General features: G+C 45.0%; 1 protein-coding gene across 3 annotated transcripts in view; it reads left to right on the top strand.

Annotated features, from left to right (window-relative positions):
- Positions 1-26,147, top strand: part of LOC146856562 (uncharacterized) — a 511,781-nt gene that overhangs the window by 259,319 nt on the left and 226,315 nt on the right. The window lies entirely within an intron of this gene.

The following is a 26,147-nucleotide window of genomic DNA, read 5'->3' as shown; positions in this document are numbered from 1 at the left end:
TGGAGGGTCAAAGGTATGAAATTCACAAGATACGACTATGTAATGGAGCTAGTGATATTGGTTCGCTAGACAGGGTACATCATTCATAGTTTTTGAAAAATACCCATCAGTAGCTCTTCCTGGGCGCCCTTTTCATCATGTGAGTTCCTTCTAACCATGAAGGATAGGAAAAGAGTTTAGTCATTAATGACAACATAGGAACCAGTGATAGTATAACTGGGTCACAGGGGGCTACTGAAAAGCAGTGCGAGTAAAAAAGTGAAATAGTGCAAAAGTGCAAAGTAGTGATATTAAAATTAGATGGCTCTGAGGAAAGTACTTATTTATTTGAGACCTCAAAGTCTCTAAAGCTTAAAAAGAGCGAAATTGGTAGTTTTAACTAATAGCTACCAACAGGTTGGTCGACATGTTTCAGCAGGAATTACGGATCACACTGGTATCCACTGCATTCTTCAGGACCTGTGTCGCTACTGCTAGTGTTGTGTAAAGAAAATATGAAAAAGGAAAAGGTATCACCTGGGTATTAGTGAAGGATCATTCTCCCAGCTGTGAAGTCCGAAGGAGAACAAACATAGTCGAAAACAAGGGAAAAACATATAATTAGTATATCTACGGTATCCAAAACAATTACATGGTATACCATATCTATAAAGAGAATTTATGAAGCAATCCTCTTGGTAGTGCTTTAATTACTACATGGAACTACAATACCTACATATGATATGTAGTAGGGCTCCCACTTACCATATTGTGCAGGAGAGTACTGCCTCACCTCACATGGCAAACAGCTCAGGTAATTGAAGCACCGCTCTAGTGGAAAGAGAGAGACACATACAGAGACACGTCAGCGAGCAGCTGACTTCACACATAATCACAGATTGTACTGGTGTTAATAGTAGGTCAGAAAAGCCAAAAAACCTTGGCTAAGGCAATGGCCGCAGTTGAACAAATGGCAAAGATCAGACCCTCGATGGCCTGAAAATGTGTTTAATGACAATTAAGCCAGTGCAAAGAACAAGCATATCTGTTCCTAAACATTGAGGTATAGGGTCCGCCTGTACCTCATTTTATAATTACTTATGCATGTATCACTTAGTCATTAGAGAACTGCCACTAGTACACATCGTGACAGGATCCCTGCTTGTGAGGTTATATTTTAGCAGGTTATATTTTAGCATCAACACTCCAGCTATTATATTAGAGCACATTTCGTTAGTAATACCATCATCTGGGCGGTATCTGGTTAAACTGTAAACACATAGGCAGAGCGCCAGTACACAACACCCGCAATGACGCTTTTTGAACATTTTCTGAAAACTGCTCGCGTGTGGGTCATAACCAGCAGCCCAACGCGAGAGAACAAACAAAGCTCTAGTGCGCCGTGAGTCAAATGTCAATTACCGCGCTGAGGGTTTAAACTTCACAAAGGCAACAGAGCTCGATAGTTAATGCAGAGCTCTGGTCCTCCGTAAAACAAATAGCTCTTACCGCGCTATGGGATTGAACTCTACACTGGCAGCAGCGCTCAATGGACTCTGGATAAACAATGCGCACACTGGTGGCGAGCGCGCACAATGGCATCCTGCTACTAGGATTGCTGACAGACAGGCAAGAAGAACGTGTCTCTCACCTGTCCGTCGGTACTTCCAGCGTCCCTCTGGCTGTAAGGGGAGGTAACGCGCGGAGTCAAACACTACAGTTTTACTTCCTCAACTGGGCGTGTCAATTGTCAACACATGACCACTAAGGATTCTGGGATATGTAGTCCTATTGAAAGAAAGGACGCTCACAGGTAGATTAGAGCTTATGAAAGCTCACAAATTTATTAATTTATTTATTAATACTCAGTCTCCAGAAACATTGATATTTGCATGTATGTTTAAAGCAGGGGCATCCAAAAGAAATGGTTTTTTTGGAGGTACTGTTGTTTGTAAAAGCTCAGGTACAGCACACTAGCAGCTCTACATGCTACTATGGCTACCAATGTTGTAAGGCTCTATTTTGAGCCAAGCAATACCGCACCAACAAGTGAAACGGTAAAAAATAAATAACAAAGATCCACTGAAATATTCTTTATTATTTATTTTTACTTTAGACAAGTGAGCACTTGTTGATCAGGCAGAGGGGCTCCAATATGTGTTAGATATAAGTTGACAAAGGCAACGGGGTGTTTATGCCCGACAATGGCCTAGAAAACACGTATGAGGCTACACCATCACAAGGAATGGAAAGATTATGGTGAATCCTACATTGAACCTCACAAGAAATGGCGAAGTATGGAGAAAAGCAAACGTAGCCTGTGAACTGGTCAGAATCAGTGCCAGACCCCATATAAATGTTGAGATGACTAATACGCTAGAGGAGTGCATCTCACAGAGACATCCACGGGATGTCATCATTCAACCCGTCCTTGTCTGAGTTCAGAGTGTACACCCATTTTTGTTCTTTCCTGAACAGAAACTTGCTAATGTCTGTCACATGGTTAGGTATCAGGGGCTGTTCTAGAATGGTCCATCGAAATTCATCAGGGCCATGTCCCACCTCCAAAAAGTGATTGATCATTTTGGTGGACTGTTTACGACAGCGGATGGTGCTCCTGTGCTCGGAAATGCGCGTCTTGATCTTCCTGGTCGTCATACCCACGTATTTGTATTCACAGGGGCAGACTATCAAATAGATGACATTGAGGCTATTACAATTTGTGAAGCGCCTTTGTTCCCATAGACGCCCTCCTCCAATGTCAATAGTGGTAGATTTGACGGTCTGGGGGCAGGCGGCGCAATTCCCACAGGGATGGTGACCTGTCACAGCTGTCATACCCCAAAGTGTTCCTACTGCTCTCGGAGTCGCTACTCTGGGTCTTGTGTGGACAAGTTGGTCTTTGAGGTTCCTACCCCTTTTGAAGGCAAATAGAGGCGGGGGCAGATTATCATTCCCCGTGTTCAAGATACCCCAATGTTTCTTGATGATCTTCTGGATCTGATTGGAACGAGTGCCAAACGTGTTGACACAGGTGATCCGAGATTCTTTGGCTTTTGGGAATGTAGGCTCCAGAAGGCTTTCACGGTTATTATTGAACGCCCTCTTTTGTGACCGGCGTATTAATTGCTTCGGGTACTTTTTTTCAAGCAAGTTGTTCTCTAGCAATTTGGCATGATGAAAGAAGCCCTCCCTGGTGGAGCAGTTCCTCTGAATTCTCAGGAATTGCCCATAGGGCAGGTTGTCCCTTAGAGCTTTCGGATGGCAACTCTCGTAGCTCAACAGGGAGTTCCTTGCCATAGGTTTCCGAAAGAGCTCAGATTGAAGACCAGTTGGAGTTACATTAATTTTGAGGTCTAAGAAGGCCAGATGTGTATTACTGTACTCGACAGTGAAACGGAGGAATGCATTCCTACTATTCAGCCAATTGTGGAAAGTGTGAAGCTCATCCACAGTCCCTCGCCACACCACAAGGACGTCATCGATGTAACGTTTCCAGAGGCGGAGCGATCCGAGAAAGGGGTTGGTATCGGTAAGGATGGTTTCTTCTTCGAACCGATGGACGTAAAGGTTCGCCAGGCTAGGGGCAAAAACGCTGCCCATGCTGGTCCCAGAGACCTGTAGGTACATGGACTCCTCGAATTGGAAATAATTCTCCGTCATGGCCAAATTCGCCAAAGTCATAATGAAAGAGACCGGGGTGATGGAATCTAAATCATGTGCTCTTAGTAGGGTCTCGATCACATCAAGAGTCTCTCTTTGTGGAATTGACGTATAGAGAGATTCTACATCGAAGGATACCAGTAGATCTATGTTGGCATCAAACTCGACGTCAGGTAGAATCTTCAGGACATCCTTAGTATCTTGTAAATATGTGGGCATCTTGTGCACCATCGGTCTCAAAAAGTGGTCTACAAAAGTTGAGAGGGGTTCAAGAAGAGACCCAATGCCTGATATTATTGGGCGTCCAGGGGGTGGCCGCTGTGGTTTGTGCACTTTAGGAAGCACGTAAAAGTAAGGGACAATGGGGTGTGCCAGTTGTAAATACAATGCCTCCTTTGATGTTATCCATCCCTCAGATAAAGCCTCTTCAACGTGTTTGATGGCCAATAATAATCTCTCTGTAGGGTCCTCAGTGAGTTTACAATATGACTTTACATCACTGAGTTGTCGAATGCATTCCTCGCGGTATGTAGTTGTATCTAGGACCACTATAGCACCGCCTATGTCGGCAGGTTTGATCACACCCCATTGTCCCTTACTTTTACGTGCTTCCTAAAGTGCACAAACCACAGCGGCCACCCCCTGGACGCCCAATAATATCAGGCATTGGGTCTCTTCTTGAACCCCTCAACTTTTGTAGACCACTTTTTGAGACCGATGGTGCACAAGATGCCCACATATTTACAAGATACTAAGGATGTCCTGAAGATTCTACCTTTTGTAGACCACTTTTTGAGACCGATGGTGCACAAGATGCCCACATATTTACAAGATACTAAGGATGTCCTGAAGATTCTACCTGACGTCGAGTTTGATGCCAACATAGATCTACTGGTATCCTTCGACGTAGAATCTCTCTATACGTCAATTCCACAAAGAGAGACTCTTGATGTGATCGAGACCCTACTAAGAGCACATGATTTAGATTCCATCACCCCGGTCTCTTTCATTATGACTTTGGCGAATTTGGCCATGACGGAGAATTATTTCCAATTCGAGGAGTCCATGTACCTACAGGTCTCTGGGACCAGCATGGGCAGCGTTTTTGCCCCTAGCCTGGCGAACCTTTACGTCCATCGGTTCGAAGAAGAAACCATCCTTACCGATACCAACCCCTTTCTCGGATCGCTCCGCCTCTGGAAACGTTACATCGATGACGTCCTTGTGGTGTGGCGAGGGACTGTGGATGAGCTTCACACTTTCCACAATTGGCTGAATAGTAGGAATGCATTCCTCCGTTTCACTGTCGAGTACAGTAATACACATCTGGCCTTCTTAGACCTCAAAATTAATGTAACTCCAACTGGTCTTCAATCTGAGCTCTTTCGGAAACCTATGGCAAGGAACTCCCTGTTGAGCTACGAGAGTTGCCATCCGAAAGCTCTAAGGGACAACCTGCCCTATGGGCAATTCCTGAGAATTCAGAGGAACTGCTCCACCAGGGAGGGCTTCTTTCATCATGCCAAATTGCTAGAGAACAACTTGCTTGAAAAAAAGTACCCGAAGCAATTAATACGCCGGTCACAAAAGAGGGCGTTCAATAATAACCGTGAAAGCCTTCTGGAGCCTACATTCCCAAAAGCCAAAGAATCTCGGATCACCTGTGTCAACACGTTTGGCACTCGTTCCAATCAGATCCAGAAGATCATCAAGAAACATTGGGGTATCTTGAACACGGGGAATGATAATCTGCCCCCGCCTCTATTTGCCTTCAAAAGGGGTAGGAACCTCAAAGACCAACTTGTCCACACAAGACCCAGAGTAGCGACTCCGAGAGCAGTAGGAACACTTTGGGGTATGACAGCTGTGACAGGTCACCATCCCTGTGGGAATTGCGCCGCCTGCCCCCAGACCGTCAAATCTACCACTATTGACATTGGAGGAGGGCGTCTATGGGAACAAAGGTGCTTCACAAATTGTAATAGCCTCAATGTCATCTATTTGATAGTCTGCCCCTGTGAATACAAATACGTGGGTATGACGACCAGGAAGGTCAAGACGCGCATTTCCGAGCACAGGAGCACCATCCGCTGTCGTAAACAGTCCACCAAAATGATCAATCACTTTTTGGAGGTGGGACATGGCCCTGATGAATTTCGATGGACCATTCTAGAACAGCCCCTGATACCTAACCATGTGACAGACATTAGCAAGTTTCTGTTCAGGAAAGAACAAAAATGGGTGTACACTCTGAACTCAGACAAGGACGGGTTGAATGATGACATCCCGTGGATGTCTCTGTGAGATGCACTCCTCTAGCGTATTAGTCATCTCAACATTTATATGGGGTCTGGCACTGATTCTGACCAGTTCACAGGCTACGTTTGCTTTTCTCCATACTTCGCCATTTCTTGTGAGGTTCAATGTAGGATTCACCATAATCTTTCCATTCCTTGTGATGGTGTAGCCTCATACGTGTTTTCTAGGCCATTGTCGGGCATAAACACCCCGTTGCCTTTGTCAACTTATATCTAACACATATTGGAGCCCCTCTGCCTGATCAACAAGTGCTCACTTGTCTAAAGTAAAAATAAATAATAAAGAATATTTCAGTGGATCTTTATTTGTTATTTATTTTTTACCGTTTCACTTGTTGGTGCGGTATTGCTTGGCTCAAAATAGAGCCTTACAACATTGGTAGCCATAGTAGCATGTAGAGCTGCTAGTGCGCTGTACCTGAGCTTTTACAAACAACAGTACCTCCAAAAAAACCATTTCTTTTGGATGCCCCTGCTTTAAACATACATGCAAATATCAATGTTTCTGGAGACTGAGTATTAATAAATAAATTAATAAATTTGTGAGCTTTCATAAGCTCTAATCTACCTGTGAGCGTCCTTTCTTTCAATAGGACTACATATCCCAGAATCCTTAGTGGTCATGTGTTGACAATTGACACGCCCAGTTGAGGAAGTAAAACTGTAGTGTTTGACTCCGCGCGTTACCTCCCCTTACAGCCAGAGGGACGCTGGAAGTACCGACGGACAGGTGAGAGACACGTTCTTCTTGCCTGTCTGTCAGCAATCCTAGTAGCAGGATGCCATTGTGCGCGCTCGCCACCAGTGTGCGCATTGTTTATCCAGAGTCCATTGAGCGCTGCTGCCAGTGTAGAGTTCAATCCCATAGCGCGGTAAGAGCTATTTGTTTTACGGAGGACCAGAGCTCTGCATTAACTATCGAGCTCTGTTGCCTTTGTGGAGTTTAAACCCTCAGCGCGGTAATTGACATTTGACTCACGGCGCACTAGAGCTTTGTTTGTTCTCTCGCGTTGGGCTGCTGGTTATGACCCACACGCGAGCAGTTTTCAGAAAATGTTCAAAAAGCGTCATTGCGGGTGTTGTGTACTGGCGCTCTGCCTATGTGTTTACAGTTTAACCAGATACCGCCCAGATGATGGTATTACTAACGAAATGTGCTCTAATATAATAGCTGGAGTGTTGATGCTAAAATATAACCTGCTAAAATATAACCTCACAAGCAGGGATCCTGTCACGATGTGTACTAGTGGCAGTTCTCTAATGACTAAGTGATACATGCATAAGTAATTATAAAATGAGGTACAGGCGGACCCTATACCTGATTGTTTAGGAACAGATATGCTTGTTCTTTGCACTGGCTTAATTGTCATTAAACACATTTTCAGGCCATCGAGGGTCTGATCTTTGCCATTTGTTCAACTGCGGCCATTGCCTTAGCCAAGGTTTTTTGGCTTTTCTGACCTACTATTAACACCAGTACAATCTGTGATTATGTGTGAAGTCAGCTGCTCGCTGACGTGTCTCTGTATGTGTGTCTCTCTTTCCACTAGAGCGGTGCTTCAATTACCTGAGCTGTTTGCCAGGTGAGGTGAGGCAGTACTCTCCTGCACAATATGGTAAGTGGGAGCCCTACTACATATCATATGTAGGTATTGTAGTTCCATGTAGTAATTAAAGCACTACCAAGAGGATTGCTTCATAAATTCTCTTTATAGATATGGTATACCATGTAATTGTTTTGGATACCGTAGATATACTAATTATATGTTTTTCCCTTGTTTTCGACTATGTTTGTTCTCCTTCGGACTTCACAGCTGGGAGAATGATCCTTCACTAATACCCAGGTGATACCTTTTCCTTTTTCATATTTTCTTTACACAACACTAGCAGTAGCGACACAGGTCCTGAAGAATGCAGTGGATACCAGTGTGATCCGTAATTCCTGCTGAAACATGTCGACCAACCTGTTGGTAGCTATTAGTTAAAACTACCAATTTCGCTCTTTTTAAGCTTTAGAGACTTTGAGGTCTCAAATAAATAAGTACTTTCCTCAGAGCCATCTAATTTTAATATCACTACTTTGCACTTTTGCACTATTTCACTTTTTTACTCGCACTGCTTTTCAGTAGCCCCCTGTGACCCAGTTATACTATCACTGGTTCCTATGTTGTCATTCATGACTAAACTCTTTTCCTATCCTTCATGGTTAGAAGGAACTCACATGATGAAAAGGGCGCCCAGGAAGAGCTACTGATGGGTATTTTTCAAAAACTATGAATGATGTACCCTGTCTAGCGAACCAATATCACTAGCTCCATTACATAGTCGTATCTTGTGAATTTCATACCTTTGACCCTCCATTACTTTTTGTATTGTGTTTAGTTACTTTCGGGGAGTGTAGTGCTGAGTGGTCATTAAAATTAATCCCTGAGACCCAAACCCATTTTGACTTGTTTGAGGCTGAAATTTAAGCCATTTTCTGAGTGAAACCGTCCGCGGACCTCTGGTCCGTCACTGCGTAACAGATTCCCCACAAATTACAAGAAGAGATCGATGCCTGGCAAAGGCACTTGGCCATCCATCCTTACATGGGCCAGATCCTCACCGTCCCTTTGGGGTTTGCAGCTGCTCAATCCTCCAAACATCCTTTGAGCAGGCTTTGGACATTCAAACCCCACCGAAGCAGTGCATGAAGGCCGACAAGGCTACTAGCCCCATACCAATCACACATACATCACCCCACCCTTTTCCTCAACCATCCCCTCCCCTGGGCGTTGCCTAACAAGTTGAGTGGCAGGACGTGGTTGTCGGCAGCTCCTGTCCCGACTGACTGCATCCTACATAATCCTGCCACTGGGCTGCTGTGTAGATGCAGTGGAGCATTACGCCTTGCGATCTGGAGCCCCTGCTGCTTGCAGTTTGGCTGAGGAGTAACCAGGGAGACCAGGACAGGCCGCACTAAGACTGATACTGGGGCAACCATGTTGAAGGGACCTACTGTGATTTTAGGCAGGCAGGAATGCGCTTTGACAGCCAAAGCTTTGAGGCGGGGGATGCGATGAAATCCTGCGCGAGAGGTGGCTGGTTTCCGTGGAGTAGATCGGGTGCAGTTGGACCAGAGGGTGGGGCTGTTGGGCCCTGCCCTCCAAGCATGTGGAGTGGCGGAGGCCGATAGCGGGAGAGAGCCGGGCGCTGGCCTGTGCACATCCGTAGCAGCCCTGGCACACTGACTGTGGTGGCTCACCACGATTGAGGCGCCCGGGGCAGGGAGCATCCGGCCAAGCTGTGTTGAAAGGGCAAAGACCTGATTCCAGCTGGTGGCGATGCCTGTGGCCTCGCTGGACCGGGCCCCAGTGGGCCAGAGGAGAGCTACTGCTGCATGCTCTGGCCCATCACTGACTGGGCTCCAGCCGGGCTTTTGGATTGTGCTGGGGCTTTTGACAGTGGCTGTGACCCCGGAGTTGCCCTAGGGGATAGCCTAAGGTGGGCTTGGGTGAGCCATTGGACCTTCTTTAGAACCTGAGTGCATGGCGGTCATCGGTGACCCCTCGGAGAGGAATGGCAGGACTCGGCTGGTGACGTCCATACTGGGTACGGCATTTTGGGTGGCAGGAGCAGAGGTGCCGAGGGGAAGAGAGGATCTGCTGTGCAATAGTCAGGGGTGCCCTCGGTTTGCAGTACTGGTTGTGGTGGTGGATGCCTCTGTTGAAACTGGCCTGGTGATCAGCAATTGGTGGCCCTGTCTGCTGTGGACTCAGGGGTGGTGGTGGTAGTATTTTGCTCTTACTCTCCAATCTTTGGTCCTGGGATCCCTGGCTGCACCCTCATTGAGCCTTGACAGGGGATCACACACCTGGGTGGTGTGGACTCTGCTTGTGTGGCCACAGAGTGTAAAAGGGAACCTCAGTGAGCTGAATTGTTGGCAGCTATCCAGGGCTCCCGGGCGGCATAAAATTGACTGTCTCTATTGATATTAATTTGCTTAGAGCTACCTTGCAAAAAGTAGCTTATAAGGTGACTGCGGTGAAGAGTAGCACTGAGTCTGCAGGGGGACGTTTCTGCCTTAAACCTGCAAATGGCTACAGTGACTACTGTTACCCGAGAGTTGAAGCATAGGCTGAGTGGGGTGAAGGGCCATGCCTTCCATAATAATGTTGGAGTGTTGGGGTTCCTGAAGTGGGTTAAGGGTGCCTTGGGGGGGGGGGGGAATTCTTGGAAGGCTGGGTGAGACAGCAGCTCTGACCATAGGGCCTTTTTGGATTTCTATGTGGTGGAGCGAACACACACGGCTCTGGTGCCCCTCCGAAGGCCATCATCACCAAAGTCCTGAACTAACAGGTTAGGGATTGTATGTTGCACACTGCCAGGGATCAGGAGATCCCTGTGTTTGATACCAGTAAAATAGCCATTTATCCTGACTATATTCAGAAGGTAAGGGAGCAGCGGAAATCGTTCCTTGCAGTTAAACACACTGCACACATTGTAACTGAAATATATGCTGCTGGATACTTCAAAAACAAAATCACTTTGCAAGGAAATGTGCTTTTCTTTGAACATCCAGATGAGGTCTGGGAATCGATGGAACTGTGGGACAAAACATCGGCCCTTCAGCTGGGGGAGCGCGGACATTCAGGGTCGGGAGCTGGACCTGCACGTGTTTTTTGGCAGGGCCGCTCCCAGAAGGGACTGTCCAAAGTCGACACACCGGATTCACCTTGAGTCACAATCAAAGAGGGCGGCACCATGCAGGTGTCGGTTGTTGATGCCCTGCAGTCACTTAGGGGGTCTTCAGCTCTCTCCTTGGCTGGTGTAGTGCTGGACACCCTGTATGTCACAGCAGACTTTGTGCCGGACACAATGCTAACTGATCTGATGCAGACCTAATCTCAACAATGCGACCTTACTTAACTTTATTGTGTGCATTTGCCTTAGTGATGGGGCGGTTGTCTTTATCGGGGACTTTGATGCCTGTGGCATGAATGCTGGCCTCTAGTTGGTACTTTGAGTGAAGTTGGCTGCTTGCTTTGGCTCTTTGCTGTGTGCGTTCCTAAATGTGTGACTGGTGGTTGGCTTTATACTCCTCTGTGAACTCTGATATCATGGCAGTAGCGGGGTGGGGCCTACCTCCTGTGGAACACTCGGGAGATCTCCTTGGACTGAGCAGGTGGGTTGGGAGTCATGTGCTTGGGGTCCTGTCCCTGTTGGGGATGATTTGTTGGTCCTGGCGCACGAATTAGGTGGACTTACGAAGGCATTATGTGTCTGGTTGTCTGGGGGGGGGGGGGCTCGTCTTGTTGTGGTACCAGTGTTAGTGGGTGATTTGCACAGCTTGGTGAGTTCTAACAGCACTGCAAGGTATGGGAGAGTTGCCTGAACTCCTGACTTAAACATATGAGGGATGAGTACGGACTATTGACGTGGCACAACTGCGGATCAAGATCCTACATTAAGCGACACTGAGAGCTCTCCTTCCTGAAATGTCACAAAATTAGCATAGCTAGTCTGCAGGAGACACAATTGGATGATGCGGAGACTGTGTGGCTAAAATGTGAGCGGACAGATCTTCCACCCATCATACTCTACTTATGCCAGGGAAGTACTGTTTTAGGTGGCGCCAGGAATTCCATTCTCCCTTACTTATGCGGCGGCATACGTTTAGGATCGATATATGCTGATAAAAGGTATCCCGGATGGGATGGCTGTATCCCTGCTCAATGTTTGTGCTAAGAATAAGGATGAGCCACACTTATTTGTTCAGCATACAGGATCTGGTTAGCCACGATGCAGAGGTTCCCCTTTTGTGGTTGGGGAACTTCAGTAGTGTGTTAGATGGAGAACTTGATAGACTGCCCCCCTCTCCCTGTTTGGGCATGAAACCCTGTATGATAGCTTTGAAAGCAATGAAAACAAATGATGGACGGAATGCTGAATAAATCATACATTCAGTCCCATTCAAGCGATCTGGGTTAAATCCACCGTTCTTTTGCTCTCCAGTTTAGACCAGCCAAATGCAAAACTAGTTTTGACCCTGTTCCTCATGGGAGCAGCTCGGCCTGAACTGCCATGCCAGGTTGTCCCCGGACCAGAAACCTCAGACTAGCTTGAATCCAGTGGTACAATGAGCAAGGGACCCACGTCTGGGCATACCCATCCCAATGCAAACAAATGATGCACGGAATGCTGAATAATCCTACATTTACCCCCAGTCAAGAGATCTGGGTTAAATCATCAATCATTTGCTCACCATGACACACCAGTTTAGACCCAGCCATATGCAAATCAATCTTGACCCTGTTCTTCATGGGAGCAGTCCAGACCGATCTGTCAAGCCAGGGCCTCCCTGGATTGGAAACCAGCATCCTGGGAGCGGTTTCAGGGTATTACCCTTCATCAGCCAGGTTAGCTTGAATCCAGTGGAACAGTGAGCAAAGGACCCACGTCTGGGCATACCCAACCCACTTAGGGATTCAAGCTAGCCTGGCTGATGATGGCGATACCCCAAAACTGGTCCCAGGATGCTTGTTTCTGGTCCAGGGAGGACCTGGCTTGGCAGTTCGGGCTGGACTATTCCCATGAGGAAAAGGGTCAAGACTGATTTGCATATGGCTGGGTCCAAACTGGGATGGAATGGTGAGCAAAAGCACGATGGATTAAACCCAGATGTTTGTGACTGGGGTTAATGTTTGCATTGTTCAGCATTCCATCCATCAATTGTTCCTTTGCTTTTAACTGAATATTTAGAGCATAACTGGGGCACAATCACTTGCAGGGCCACTGAATGGGAGACTATGAAGTCTGTGCTGCGGGGCAGTGCATGGGGCTGACCCGTGAGCTGCAGCTCCATTTTCAGTGGGGAGCTCCATTCAGCGGAGGCTGGTTTGGCTATGTTGCTGGTGCAGGATTTTTCCGATCAGGTATTCCAAAGTTAGGAGGCCGAGGTGCGCCATTGCATTGCCAACATGTGGGACACATCGGATAAATACACTCTGAAGCAATACCGTCAGAGATTGTCTCAAGAGCGTGATAAGTCAGGCAAAACATTGGCCTGGATTTTGCGCTGGGAGGTGGTTGTTACCCCTATATCCCATTTAATTACTACAGAGGGCGCAATGGTGTCTTCGTGGTGACCACCATGGCCACCTTTCTATGCCACTTGGAGGGAGGTCTATAGGTCAAATCCACATATCACAACTGACATGATTCGGGCCGTTCTTGGGTGAGTGCGGATCCAATGGGTTGTTGCAGAGGTGATTTCTGAGTTGGTCGTGGACTTCACTTTAGACGAGCTGTGTGTGGCATTATGGATTCTCCCAAAGACAAAGGGTCAGGCGGGGGGTCTATCAGGAGTTATTGGTGCTGCCCTCACACATGGCTTCTCTAGGTTTCCTTGGAGGCCAAGAGGATGGGGGTACTTCCGCTAACCATGAGGGAAGGGGATCTGTATGTTGCCCAAGCCAGGGGGGATTGATCAGACCCAGCTGTGTATCGTCCGCTTATGATAAACACAGACATAAAAATTCGGTGTCAACTATTGGCTAACTGAACCCTATGATTTGAAACCTGGTACACAGACAAGTGTGGGCTTATCCCGAGTCGCAACATGGGGATTAATCTTAGACTAATGCATGTACTACATGAGGTAGAAGTCCAGAGTGACTCGTAACTGGTCTCGATTGACATAGAAAAGGCTTTTGATATGGCGAACTGGAGGCATCTGCTTCAGGCCTTGTGGGACATGGGGTTCGGGCTGCATTTTCAGGTCTGAATCCTGGATCTGGTTATTTTATACAGGTCCCAGCGCTAGTGTTTGGGTGGGGTGATATCAGTCGGCCAACTGGGAACTAGGGAGGAGAGTCCAGCAGGGTTGCCCTCTGTCTCCTCTCCTGTGTGCCCTGGTGCTCGAACCACTGGTGATTAGAGCCCGCTGGGAATTGTAGAGGTGGGACATTGATGTGGGGCAATGTGGCACATTCTGTTGCTCTGTCAATGATGTTCTGTTTTATCTCACGTCCATCAAAGAGTCCCTTGGAGTTTTGCTGTGTCTCTTGGATGGGTTTGAACAAGTGTCCGGTCTATGAATCAATGGCAAAACATTGTTGCTGTTCCAGTTGGTGGCTTTGGTAGAGACCCCGGTGGACCAGCTACCTGATCTTGGGCTGAGGTGGGAAACTAACCGTTTTCGATATTTGGGCGTGATCGTTGCACAGACTAAAGAAAAACCAGCTGCTGCATAGTATTCAGACGGCACTAATCTCATTGCATTCTCGGGGTCCTTTTGAATACGCAGCTGTCACTTCTGAGCAGAATCGCAATATCAATCTTGATGAGAAGCTATGAGAGGAGGGGGGACTAGAGGTGCCATGGCTGGAGTTTTATTTTGCAACCCATATGCAGCACGCTGCCAGGTGGATTGCTGGCAGCCTTAACTTGTAGAAACAGTTATTGGCGCGGGTAGTTGAGGGGACTGAGCTTCCTGTGGTGTTGGGGGTGTGTGCAGACTTAGACAACCTACCATATTTGGTTCGCCAGACCACACACATGCAGCAGAGGCTGGTGTCGGTGGTGCTTGGGAGAGCACCCTTCCACGAGTAGAGTCTGGTGTGGATTTTTGATCCGATCCAGTGCATGGAGGCCTGTATGTCCTTCAAGGCATGGCGGTATGGGGGTTGAAAACTGCTGGGTGAATTACATCTCCTTTGAAGACGTGCAGGCTGAATTTGAGGTGAAGCTCTGTCATTTTATACTCTTATGCAGGCTTGTAAGAAATTGCAAGGAAGATTAAGACTGTGTTCCCCGTGGCACCAGCAGCATCTGGTCCACTGGGGGCCTTGTTGACCAGTGAGTTGGGGCAACACTTGGTGTCCTTGTTGTTTTGTAAAGCCATAGGATGCAGATCTGGGCGTCTAGCTCTTGGATACGGATTGGGCCAGTGTTTGCACCCTGACCAGAACAGTTTCTAGCAATGCTCACTTTGAACTGGTTCATTTAAATTTTTTCACTGCGCCTATGTAAAGCCCTTGGCTGTGCACCGGATATTCCGGGATTGCTCCTATGCTTGTCCCATGCTGTGGCTATTTGGGGGGCAGACTTCCCTCACATATTTTGGGCATGCCCACCAGTGAAGGCTTTTTGGGTCCTGATGGTTGATAAACTCACACTCACCATGGCACTGCGGGCACTCTTGCACCAAATTTCTGCTTGTTACAGAACATTCCCAGGCCCAGGGGAAGTAAAATGGCATAGTGTTTACAGCTGACCCTAGTGTTGGCCAGGAGGCTGGTGGTGATCACGTGGATGGAACAGTATGCCCCAGGCACACTGGAACAGGAATGTGGCAGAGTGATCATTGGTGGAGCAATTCCATATGAAACATAACAGGAGGGATGAAAAGCTTCAGGGTGACCTGGGTGTCCCAGGGTGAAAGATTTTTGACTCCTGAAGCACCACACTTAACTGATGGGAGTACTCACTAGGACTTGTATGAGTGACATTGACTCTATTGTGTTTTACTATGACTGACTGTAAACCTTGGATGTTTCACTGGTCTACTACTAGATACTTGTGAAACTGTTCTTGATATTCCAATGGACTGCCCCTTATGATACACACTTTGTACTGTGATTGTTTTAAGCGCTGCACTGTTTGTCGTTGCTTAATTCAAACTGAATAAAAAAAATGTTAAATAAAACCTTCACCTATCCTGCCTGCTTCTCCAGGAGATGCCCTTGACATTACACCTCGAGGAGGCCACCTAATGCTGACCCAGGTGGTGAAGGAGGAGGGGCACATTTGACACTCCTCCGCAGGGTGACCCATGGGAATCCTATGACGTACACCTGCTGGGGGATACGAACCTAGACTTATACCCTGCCTACCCATCTCCGACAGATGATTCTACTTAATATCTGGAACTTATTGGTAGGGCCACCTCCTTCCTTAAGGTAGATCTTCACACTGAGCCTATGGAGAAGGAGGACTTTCTCTTTGAAACCCTCTCCTCCACCCACCGCTCCACCCAGTACCTTCCCATGCTCAAAGACATGCTCTGCCACACAACTGTCCGGACCCACTCAGGACAGTCATGCTCCTTGTTGACATGATGGCCTCCTGCATTGCTATAGTACCCCATGCCAGACTACACATGCGTCCATTGCAGGAGTGCCTAGCACAACAGTGGTCTCAAGCGGAGGGTCATTGGGACGATCTAGTGTTGATTGGCCACCATATTTGTAGCTCTCTGCAGTGCTGGAACACCAACAATCTGTTGCAGGGGCTGCCTTTTCTAGAACCAGTTCCACAAAGGACCATCACAATGGATGCCTCCCTTACGGGTGGGGTATGCACTTACAGGATCTGACTGTTCAGGGCCAGTCCGAGCACAAACACAAGGGCCTCCACATCAACTACCAGAAACTTCTAGCCATTCGCCTAGCGTTTAAGGCTTTTCTACCTCACCTGACGGGCAAGCTTATTCTCGTGACAACACGACAGCCATGTATTACCTTCAGAAACATTCTGACATGCAGACATCCCCAACTCAAGAAGTTAGCCTAAAGCATTTAGTGATGGGCTCTCTACTACAAAGTCGCTCTGCTAGAGGAATACCTTCCAGGAGTGAACAACGATTATGTTGAACTCCTCAGCAGGATGCAGCAACAAGTCCATGAGTAGGAACTCCACCCACAAGTCTTCCTTCAGTACGTACAGTGCTGGGGCTTACCAGAGATAAACCTTTTCGCCTCAGCAGAGAACCCCCAAATGCCCAAACCTCGCCTCCAGGTCCCCACACCAACAATCTAAGCATTGAACTATGGATGAGTTGGTCAGGGATATTTGCCTATGCTTTTCCGCCTTTCCTGCTACTTCCATTTCTGGTTCGGAGGCTCTGGCAGACATCTCACCCTCATCTTTATGGCTCCCACATGGGCCCGCCAGCCTTAGTTCACAACTCTGCTCGAACTCTGTGGTTCTGCACAGAAGGCTCCTCAACAGGCCAGACCTTCTCATGCAGAACCATAGAGAAATCAGGCACGCACACCCCATGTCTCTCAGCCTTGAGATCTGGCTCCTAAGGTCATGAATGCATGAGCATTCTTAAAGCAGCACACAGACCTACCAACCGGGCATGATATGCAGCCAGTGGAAGAGTTTTGTGTGCTATGGTCACTTAAAACTTATTGATGCCTTTAATGCCTCAGTGCAGGACATTGTCCATCTGTTTCATTTGCAGATTTCAGGCCTAGCCTTCACATATGGCTACACCTGGCTGCTGTAGCTACTTACCTTCAGAAAAGACAGCACGTCTCTCTTCAGAATTCCAGTCATTAAAGCTTTTGTGGAAGGGCTCGAAAGGGTAATTCCACCTTGGGTTCCACCAGCCTTACATGGAATCTCAACATTGTACTGACAAGACTCATGAGTCCTCCGTTTGAGCCCCTCCACTCCTCCCCCCCCCCCCCCCTTCAGTACCTTTCTTGGAAGGTGGCATTTCTACTTGCAATCAAATCACTCGGGTGTGTTGTGAGCTACAGGCATTAACCTTAGAAGAACCTTTCTTCCAAGTTCATAGGGACAGGGTTGTCCTTTGCACCAACCCCAAATTCCTCCCTAAGGTAGTCAATTGCGGACCGAGCTCTCCTTACTTTCGATGTGAAATGAGCCCTCATGTTCTACATAGATGGAACTAAACCATTTAGGAGCACACAACTACTTTGTTGCTATCTCCAAACACGATAAAGAGAAAGCTCTGTCCGAATCAGACATTGCAGGATGGATCGTGTCATGCATCCAGACATGCTGTGCTGAAACTAAGAAAACTTTGCCCCTTGCTCTTGGAGCCGAAAGGCACCTCTTTGGCCGTCCCGGGAAACATTCCAGTAGCTGACATATACAATGAAGCTACATAATCCACACCATAAACTTCTACAAAACATTACTGTGTGGATATACGAGCACACCAGCTAGCCACTGTTGGCCAGGCAGTACATTTGTAGACTTTTCCAGTATGCTGCAACACCCACAGCTAGCCACTGCTTCTGGGGTGGGGGGGGACTGCTACATTTGTAGACTTTTCCAGTATGCTGCAACACCCACAGCTAGCCACTGCTTCTGGGGTGGGGGGGACTGCTTTGTCTATGCACAGCATGTGTATCTGCAGCCACACATGCCTCTAACTGAAAATGCTACCCTGTAAGCATCTGTTTGTGGCATGTAGTGCTTTATATTCACATGCACCCAACCTCCTTCTGGACACCTATGGCCATTGCAGTGTCTCTTACTATCTATTTTCCCTCTTTTGCATAAAAATCCCTCTAATTGCTTCATTTCATATTCCATCCTCAACTGCCGTAATGATGGAGTCGATGACCAAATTCATTACCAGCAAGAGGAGAAATCAAAGTACCTTGTCGAAAGACTTCCTTGAAGAAACACAACTTGCACACATCTGGGCACAACACTAGATGGCAGGAGTATGCACATCATGTGAATATACAGCACTACATGCCAGAACCAGATGCTTACAGGGTAACGTCTTCTTTACAATGGTAGATGGATAGTTATGTGTATAAGACCTATTATTCTAAGAGCTAAGCGTTTGTTATACCTCCTGCCTTCAGCATATTCTCCGTGTAAAAAGACCGCTACTATGGTCTTTTGGGGTAGCAATCCTTTAGCAGACATTTGTACCGCTGCTACTTGGTCAACACTACATACATTCTTTAAGCACTACTTTGTGGCTATTCCAGCCCACTAGCAGGCATTTGTTGGCCAAGCAGTCTTAAATACCTTGTTCCAAACATCTACTTGCTAGCCACTGATTAGAGGCAGTGTTAAATTTGTGAGAGAGAGTTTCCAGTGCCCGCAGCTCTGCTCAGAAGCCAATGGCAGTGCAATTAAAAGTAAGCATGCAGAATACCAAAGTGTTAGTCTTTAATCCATATTCAGATTCTCCCTGCCCCTGTTTTTCGCTCTTGCAGGTTCCTGGTTTCTCCCTTCGTGACAGTTTTGGTGTCTTTGTGACAGTTTTGCTGTCTTCCCTTCCTCTCTTTCCAATCTGTGTTTTTACCTCTCATACAGCTTGTTAATGATCTAATATCAGAAAAATAAGGGCCCAGCCCCAAAAATAACTGCTGTTGGCCCCCACCGTCTCAAACTTAAGAACTGATTTCAGGAGGAATTGCTTTTTAGTCTTTGCAGGGTAGTTGCATCTATAGCTATGCATGCTACAAACGGGACATGTTACTTTTCCTGTAACCATGTGTTAGTAGATGTAGTGCTGTAGATCCACATGCACCCACCCTCCTCCCAGGAAGAGAGCTATGATCTCAGATGTTGTTATACGCACAGTACTTTTTTTCTGTCTTGCATCACTGCACTCCATGGACATTACTCACCTGCTGGGGAAAAACAATCAGAGTGGAGTCTGTGTCCTGGTGCATTGTGGGCTTCGGGCAGAGTCACAAAAAATATCATGACATAAAACTTCTTTCAACAACAGCTGAAAATATCTGCATCCAACAGTAGATGGCAGGAGTATGCAGAGCAAACTACAGGCTATGAATAGAGGATTACTGGATAAGTAAACATTCCTTTAGCCACTCTATTAGTTCAAAGGTTTGTAGAAGGAACAACGAAATTTGCACACTTAGGCCAATTGCAATGTTTATGTGAAGTCTAAATCTGAAGATAAAACAGTTCATTAAACAGCTGTTTGAGCCCTTCACAAAGCAGGGCTCAAATACCGCATGCTGAGTACAATGTTTTTTATCGTAGTTTTATTTCGTAGAATAAATTACAGGATTTAATTATTTAGGTATCATTTCAACACATACACTAGGATAAAGTAGTTAAGCAAGCTAACCCTCTCCTTATTCTAAAGTTATTGGGTTTCATGTGAACCAATCTATTCAATTATATACATTTTTCCAATAACCAAAATACAAGCTGAAAAAGTGCCACACTGACTAGTTGTAACGAGAGATCTTGTGTACTTCATACAAGAGACAATATCACTTGGGAAAAGTGAAAAAAAGGCTTGTTGCACACAGGTCAGCAAGCAAAGGGCTTAGAGTTTCAAATGCAACAATTGTAAGGTGGATAGTGAAAACTACACAAATATCTTACCTACTGACATGGAAAGTCCTAGACAAAAACAGAGGGCGTGCTCTACAAGGATGGATGATGCAACATAAGCCTTCCTCGATAATGTCTCCATCTACAACATATGCATGCCAACAACTAGATCTTCAGCTAATACCTCATAATTCACTACATTGTAGTTCTCCATGGGAACCAGAAGACACAAATGGGACAGAAGGTTCTTAAATACCACCCAGACTTCACTCTCACCTTTCTCAAATTACTAATACTGCTACAGATACTCAGAATAGTTTCACACTACAAAAGGAGACTGTTACATAACTGTAATTTTTTATTAATATGTCGCCCGTCTATCTCCTCTGTGAAAAGATGGCGGTAATACAAAAAAGTTAAACATTTTAAAATGTTTAAAGGAAGTGAAGGAAAAATTCAAAGGTCACCACAACAGAGGGAAAAGGGAATCTAAATAAGGTGCCCACTTGCTTTGTGGGTGACTCTTGACATCATCGGGAGTCAGCAACTCAGCATTGCACCTCTTTTGGTTGGTGCCCGTGAGAGGTAAAAAAGTACCTTTCTGGACTCAACCACTAGGTGACCGGATAATGCACAGCATGTGAATCTCAAATAGCATCAAGAAGCAAAACGTTTCTACCAGATAAGTAAATTTCTCCTTACTAAGAATGTTCCTTATGTAGACATTTGCAAGGCAGTGATGCGATGTTGTATCAACCCTTTTATACATTGCTGGGATTCTGATTCTCTGGAATGTCAAGCTGGGTTGAGAAATATCTTCGAAATTTGCTCAGATCTAATGTGGTCTTTTCTTATTTTCTTTTTTTTTAGGGGGGGTGCGTTTAGCTGTTAAGGCAATTAGCCTGCTATTCTGTTCTGTGTGATCTTTAATGAAGAGTCTGCAATATAGGTGGAAATTGTACTCCCTTGTAATCCTACTGCACAGTGTCCTCTCATGCTAAAGTCCATGTTAAGGTGCTCTGCTTGTAAGTTTAAAGACCCTGTAAAACATGAGTTGTTACACTGAGGGTCAATGAAAAGATCAACCTTGGGCAAGATCCTTTACTAATTAATGGGTATGGCCCACCTTACTCTCTGGTTGTACACACAGTGAAATACTTAAAAGCAAAACAGGTAATCCTCCCCCTTTGGACAAGGAGAGTATGAAAATTAGCATGTGAATTTTGGGCCTTTAAACAGTGGTGTATTACTGTTTCTTCAAGTGGGAAAGTACATGGCAACCCTCAAAATCCAGGACATCTACTTTAACTTTCCTATGCATGCAACTCATTTGCAGCACTCCTGTTCTGTAGTACGTACAGTTCATTACCAATTCAAAGTCCTACCCTTCGTGTCCCAGGGTGTTTACCTAATGTTATGCAGTAGTGGCATCACATCTCTGGCACAGTTCCATTAATTTGTTTGGGCACCTAAAAGTTTGACTATTAAAGGGAAGAGGCTAAGCACAATGCTTTGCCCACACTCAAACAATGCTGCTGTTTATCAATTTTGAAACCCCAGTGTGTGTGAATAAAATAGCATCTCTGTCCTCAACAGATACCAGCGAGCCACACTCAATGCAATTACAGGTAAAGCATACCCAAGCAACTAGAGAAAAATTGGCGTTTCCAAATCTGCTTCACCTTTACCAGACATTCAATTCTCCGACTATGAGAATGACAATGTGGTTCCTAGGAAGGATGTACCCTTTTCAAGAATATCTTTCCAGCCAATGGACACAAGCAACTAAAAATTGGACTGATCTAGTGCTGGGAAAAAACCCGGTGTTCCACTGCAACTATAATGGTGATATTGGGAGAAATATTTACAGGACAGGTTGTTTTTCAGCTCACAACTGCAATTGATCCTGAATGCAGACACCTCCCTCATGTGTATGAGAGCTCACATGGATGACCTCATAATAAAGGGACCATGGTCCACCCCAACAATGCCTTGTGTACATTAATGTACTGGAACTTTTGCAGTACAGTTAGATCTTCAAGCTTTTAAAACCGAATTTCTCAGAGAGGTGCTTCTCATTCAGATGAGCAACACAACTGTCATGTATTATATACAAAAGTGGGGGCTCAATTGCAAAGTTTGCACTTGCAATTTGGAATATAACTATGCATTTGGAATATCACGATGCATCATTGGTGAAAAAACCAAGGGGTAGACAATCCTATTGCTGATCAGCTCAGCAGGAGTTCTCAGCAAACCCACTCAGGTGCTCAATTATTACTTCCACCACTGGGGCAAACCAGGAGTAGGCAGCTTTGCCACACAAAGCACTAAAATGCATAAACCTATTGTCCCGGTATCCCCACCCTCTGTCCATGGGCTATGCTCTGTGAAGCAGGGATATTTGCATATGCATTTTCCCCTGCTACCAGTGATGCTATATTTCATGATGAAAATGCAGACTACATCAATAACTTTGATCCTCATTACCTCAACTTGGGCTTGTCAGCTGTGGTTCTCCATACTCCTCGAAATGTCTGTTCATCCTCACAGAAAGCTGCAGTTGAACACATCTGCTCAAATAACATCAAGGAGAGTTAGTACACACCAACTCCATGGCACTCAGTCTTGCAGTCTGGCATCTGAAGTCTTGAGGTTGGGGATTTATAGCTTTTTGAGGCTTGCATAAAACGTTAAAGAAGCCAGAAATCTTACTGCCTGTGAATGCTTTGTAGTTGGATAGTAGAGCTTTGTATATCACTAACATTTTTAATATACCGCCTTTAACAGTGACCGCAGAAAACATTCTTGGAAACATTTTACATATTCAAAAATCTGGTTAGCCTTTTCAATACAGGTACACTTGGCAATAGCAGCGATGTATTTACAAAATTGGGAACACTGGCATATATTCAGAATTCCTGCTGTAAAAACTCTTGTGGAACTTCTTAAAAAGATAGTGCCTCCTAGATCACTGCTTATCCCTTTATTGGATCTTAATATTGTCCTTACTAAGCTTAAAAGGCCTCCATTAGAGACACTTTAATCATGCCCACTGCAGTCCCTACCCTGGAAAGTAGCCGTCGTGGTAACTATAACTTTAATCTGTAGAATGAGTTGGAGGCTTAGTCAGTTACAGACATTTTATAGAGGTATACAGAGATCAAGTTGACCTTCGGGTGCACCCTCATGTCCTGCCAAAGATCACCTCTCCTTTTCATGTCAATAAATCTATTGACTTTGTTTAATTTTTCCTACAACTTGTGTCAGTAGCCGAAAGAGCGTGTTCTACCTTGGATTTTACAAGGGCCATTATGTACTATGTTGATCTACAAAGACCATCTGAAAAACTAAGTAACTGTTTGTTGCTTTTGCAGTTACACCTTGACAACCCAATTACAGTAGCTGTTCTTACCTGTTGCCTGTGCCTAGGAAACATTCTACAAGAAAGGAAGCCACTGTGGATTTTCCAGGCAACATCCCATTAGCAGATATCTGTAATAGTACTTATGATCCATTTTTACTGGTTCACTAGCAAGTACAGTCATCTTTTAGACATGCAAAACCTTCTGTAAAGCACAGGTTGATGCCAATTTACCAACTCGAGCTAGAAAGTAAAATGGACAGTGACCCCCATACCTTGCATGACACATTTGCGGATGATTTGTATAGGGTATTAGTCAGTCCTGGGAGGCTACATGTTTTTATTACTTCGTTCCAGAGCCCCTTCCACATGGATGAACTCGCACAAGAAACCTAAACCATAGATCCAAAAGGGCTTTATTATGGCCTCATAGCCTGCTGCCGAGGGCTATATCAGTTGTTTTAATACCCTGAAACTGCGGCTCAGGACTAGAACGAAGGAGAGTGCATTTAACAACAGGTATTGCTCAAAGCAGAAGGGCTGTGAGGTCGTTAGAACATTTCACCCACTAAGGGTATAGTATTATGAAATAAATGGGGAGAAACGGGGACAAATATTGGAATGTTGTAACAGAAGGCGTATACCAGCCGTTATAAGCAGCTGGCCACTTCATTGCCTTCAATGAAGCTCCCAACATTCCATTATTCTTATAATAATGAATGCCCTCCTCTAGTGCAGAGTTACTACAAAAATAAATACAGTGGCTGTAATTAAACTGTTCATTACACAATATATAAAAAAGAATTGCAACATATTAGATGGTGTTCATTAAATCAGAGCACTGAGTGATGAAATCAACCTGTGGTAAAATTCCTGCCTTACTAAACTCTAAATATTTCTTAGGACCAAAGCACCCATATTAGTTTCCTAAATGGTACCTAACATGCATACCTTTGCTTGATAATAAAGATGTGTTTGAGCTATGAAAAGGACAGCTGCGCAAACCTCTGGTTTTCAGTCAAGATGTGCGTAGTATGCAGCTCACCCTAAGCATCCAATGAAAGCTGAAGGTGTCTCTTATTCAACATACATTTGCATCAAACATAAATACCATTACTTGTTATTACAAAAAAGCCAGTACTTGAGATTGTGTAAAATGCAAGAATTACCATGCCTATTGTGTTGCACATTTACTAAAATTTGCTACGTATAATGCACATTGATACATGATATGTAAACATTTGGTGCACTTTGCACTTAGAAAAAAAAAACATTATATGCTAAGCATGCACAATTAATACTAAAGATAGAGCCTTTCTTAAATGAAGGTTGTGCATAATAAATGAAATGCAATGGGGCGCACGTAAGCTAAAAAATGCAATACATATAACATTTATAACACTGTTCCGCTGCTCTTCATTCCCTCTCACAAGCTACTGCTTTAGGGACTTGCATACTGCTTTTCAGTCTATATGCTGCATCTGATCAACATCAAAACATGCTCCAAACTAATAAAGGTACTTGCCTGTAACAGTTTGAAGGTAGCCGTACTGTAGATTGAATTGCCCGTTGTACTCCTCCTCTGATAGTAACGTGTGGGCCCTCGATACCTGCATACCAGTTCACACATAGTAATGACTACCATCTTCAAACTTTTACTTTCCCATAAGGAAAAACACAATTTGAGATGGAGTCTGTGTCCCGGTGCATTGTAGATTTTCAGGGAGGTATCATGAGTCGCCAAACCAAAAAATATATAACAACATCCACCACATGTGAATCCGTAGCATCAGAAGTTGCTGCATACAGATTAGTACAGGTAAGTGATGTTTTCCTTATTCGGTGAATCAGGATTCTGAGATGTGTGCTATCACCGTATGTGATACCACAGCTGTTTTGCTGAGGACCCTTTTCACTATGTCAAACCCGCCAGACTTTGTTCCTGGAATTACTTCTCCATGAAATCAGGGGAAAATTACTTCATCGGAAGTAGTGATGCACTGGGAATAATGCCTTAACCTGTGTACATGAGCTTTTGAGGCTCATCCTCAACTCGATGGCTTAATCGATAAGGCTTGAACTGCAGCACCACAATACATGGATATTTTGTTTACATCACTATGTATTGGAGTAGAACTGTGTGATCAAGGATACACCTCAATAGATTCATTCAATCAATTTCAATGTTTTTCAATCTCAAGCTTTATTTCGACTTATATCATCATAAAAGCAACATACATAAACATTATCAATATCATATACAAATACACAATCCAGATTCCAAGTAATTCATACGAAGGTCAGACCACAATAAATTATATCCGCAGCTATGCTAAAATCAAACATACATTATAAATTAGTTAAAAGCCAGATAATATTTTAAAACAATTCCCGAATACATATTAAAAAGGGGGAATAGGTAAAATTCATAATGTCTAACCAGGCCTGGTAATGGTATAACCAGCCTGTGTATGTTACAACTTGCAACCTATCTGATTCCTTATAAGATACACATTGAATAGGAATCTACTTATACTAAACACTATAGGTTGCGAAGTATTTGACTTAAATGTGCGTTCTGCCTCTTTAAAGAACCTGAACCCCATATTTTTATTCATTCTGCTTGACAAACCACTGCCTTCCTTAAAGAGGTTTTAGTAAAACTAAACTACAGACCCAGGAAATGTTTCTTAAACTAGAATCTGAAAATTGCATAGGACTAGATTACTTTTCACTCTTGATTCACTTGT

This window comes from Triturus cristatus, chromosome 4_1, assembly GCF_964204655.1.
Source record: "Triturus cristatus chromosome 4_1, aTriCri1.1, whole genome shotgun sequence".
NCBI lineage: Eukaryota > Metazoa > Chordata > Amphibia > Caudata > Salamandridae > Triturus > Triturus cristatus.
This window is presented reverse-complemented; position numbering and strand designations above follow the sequence as displayed.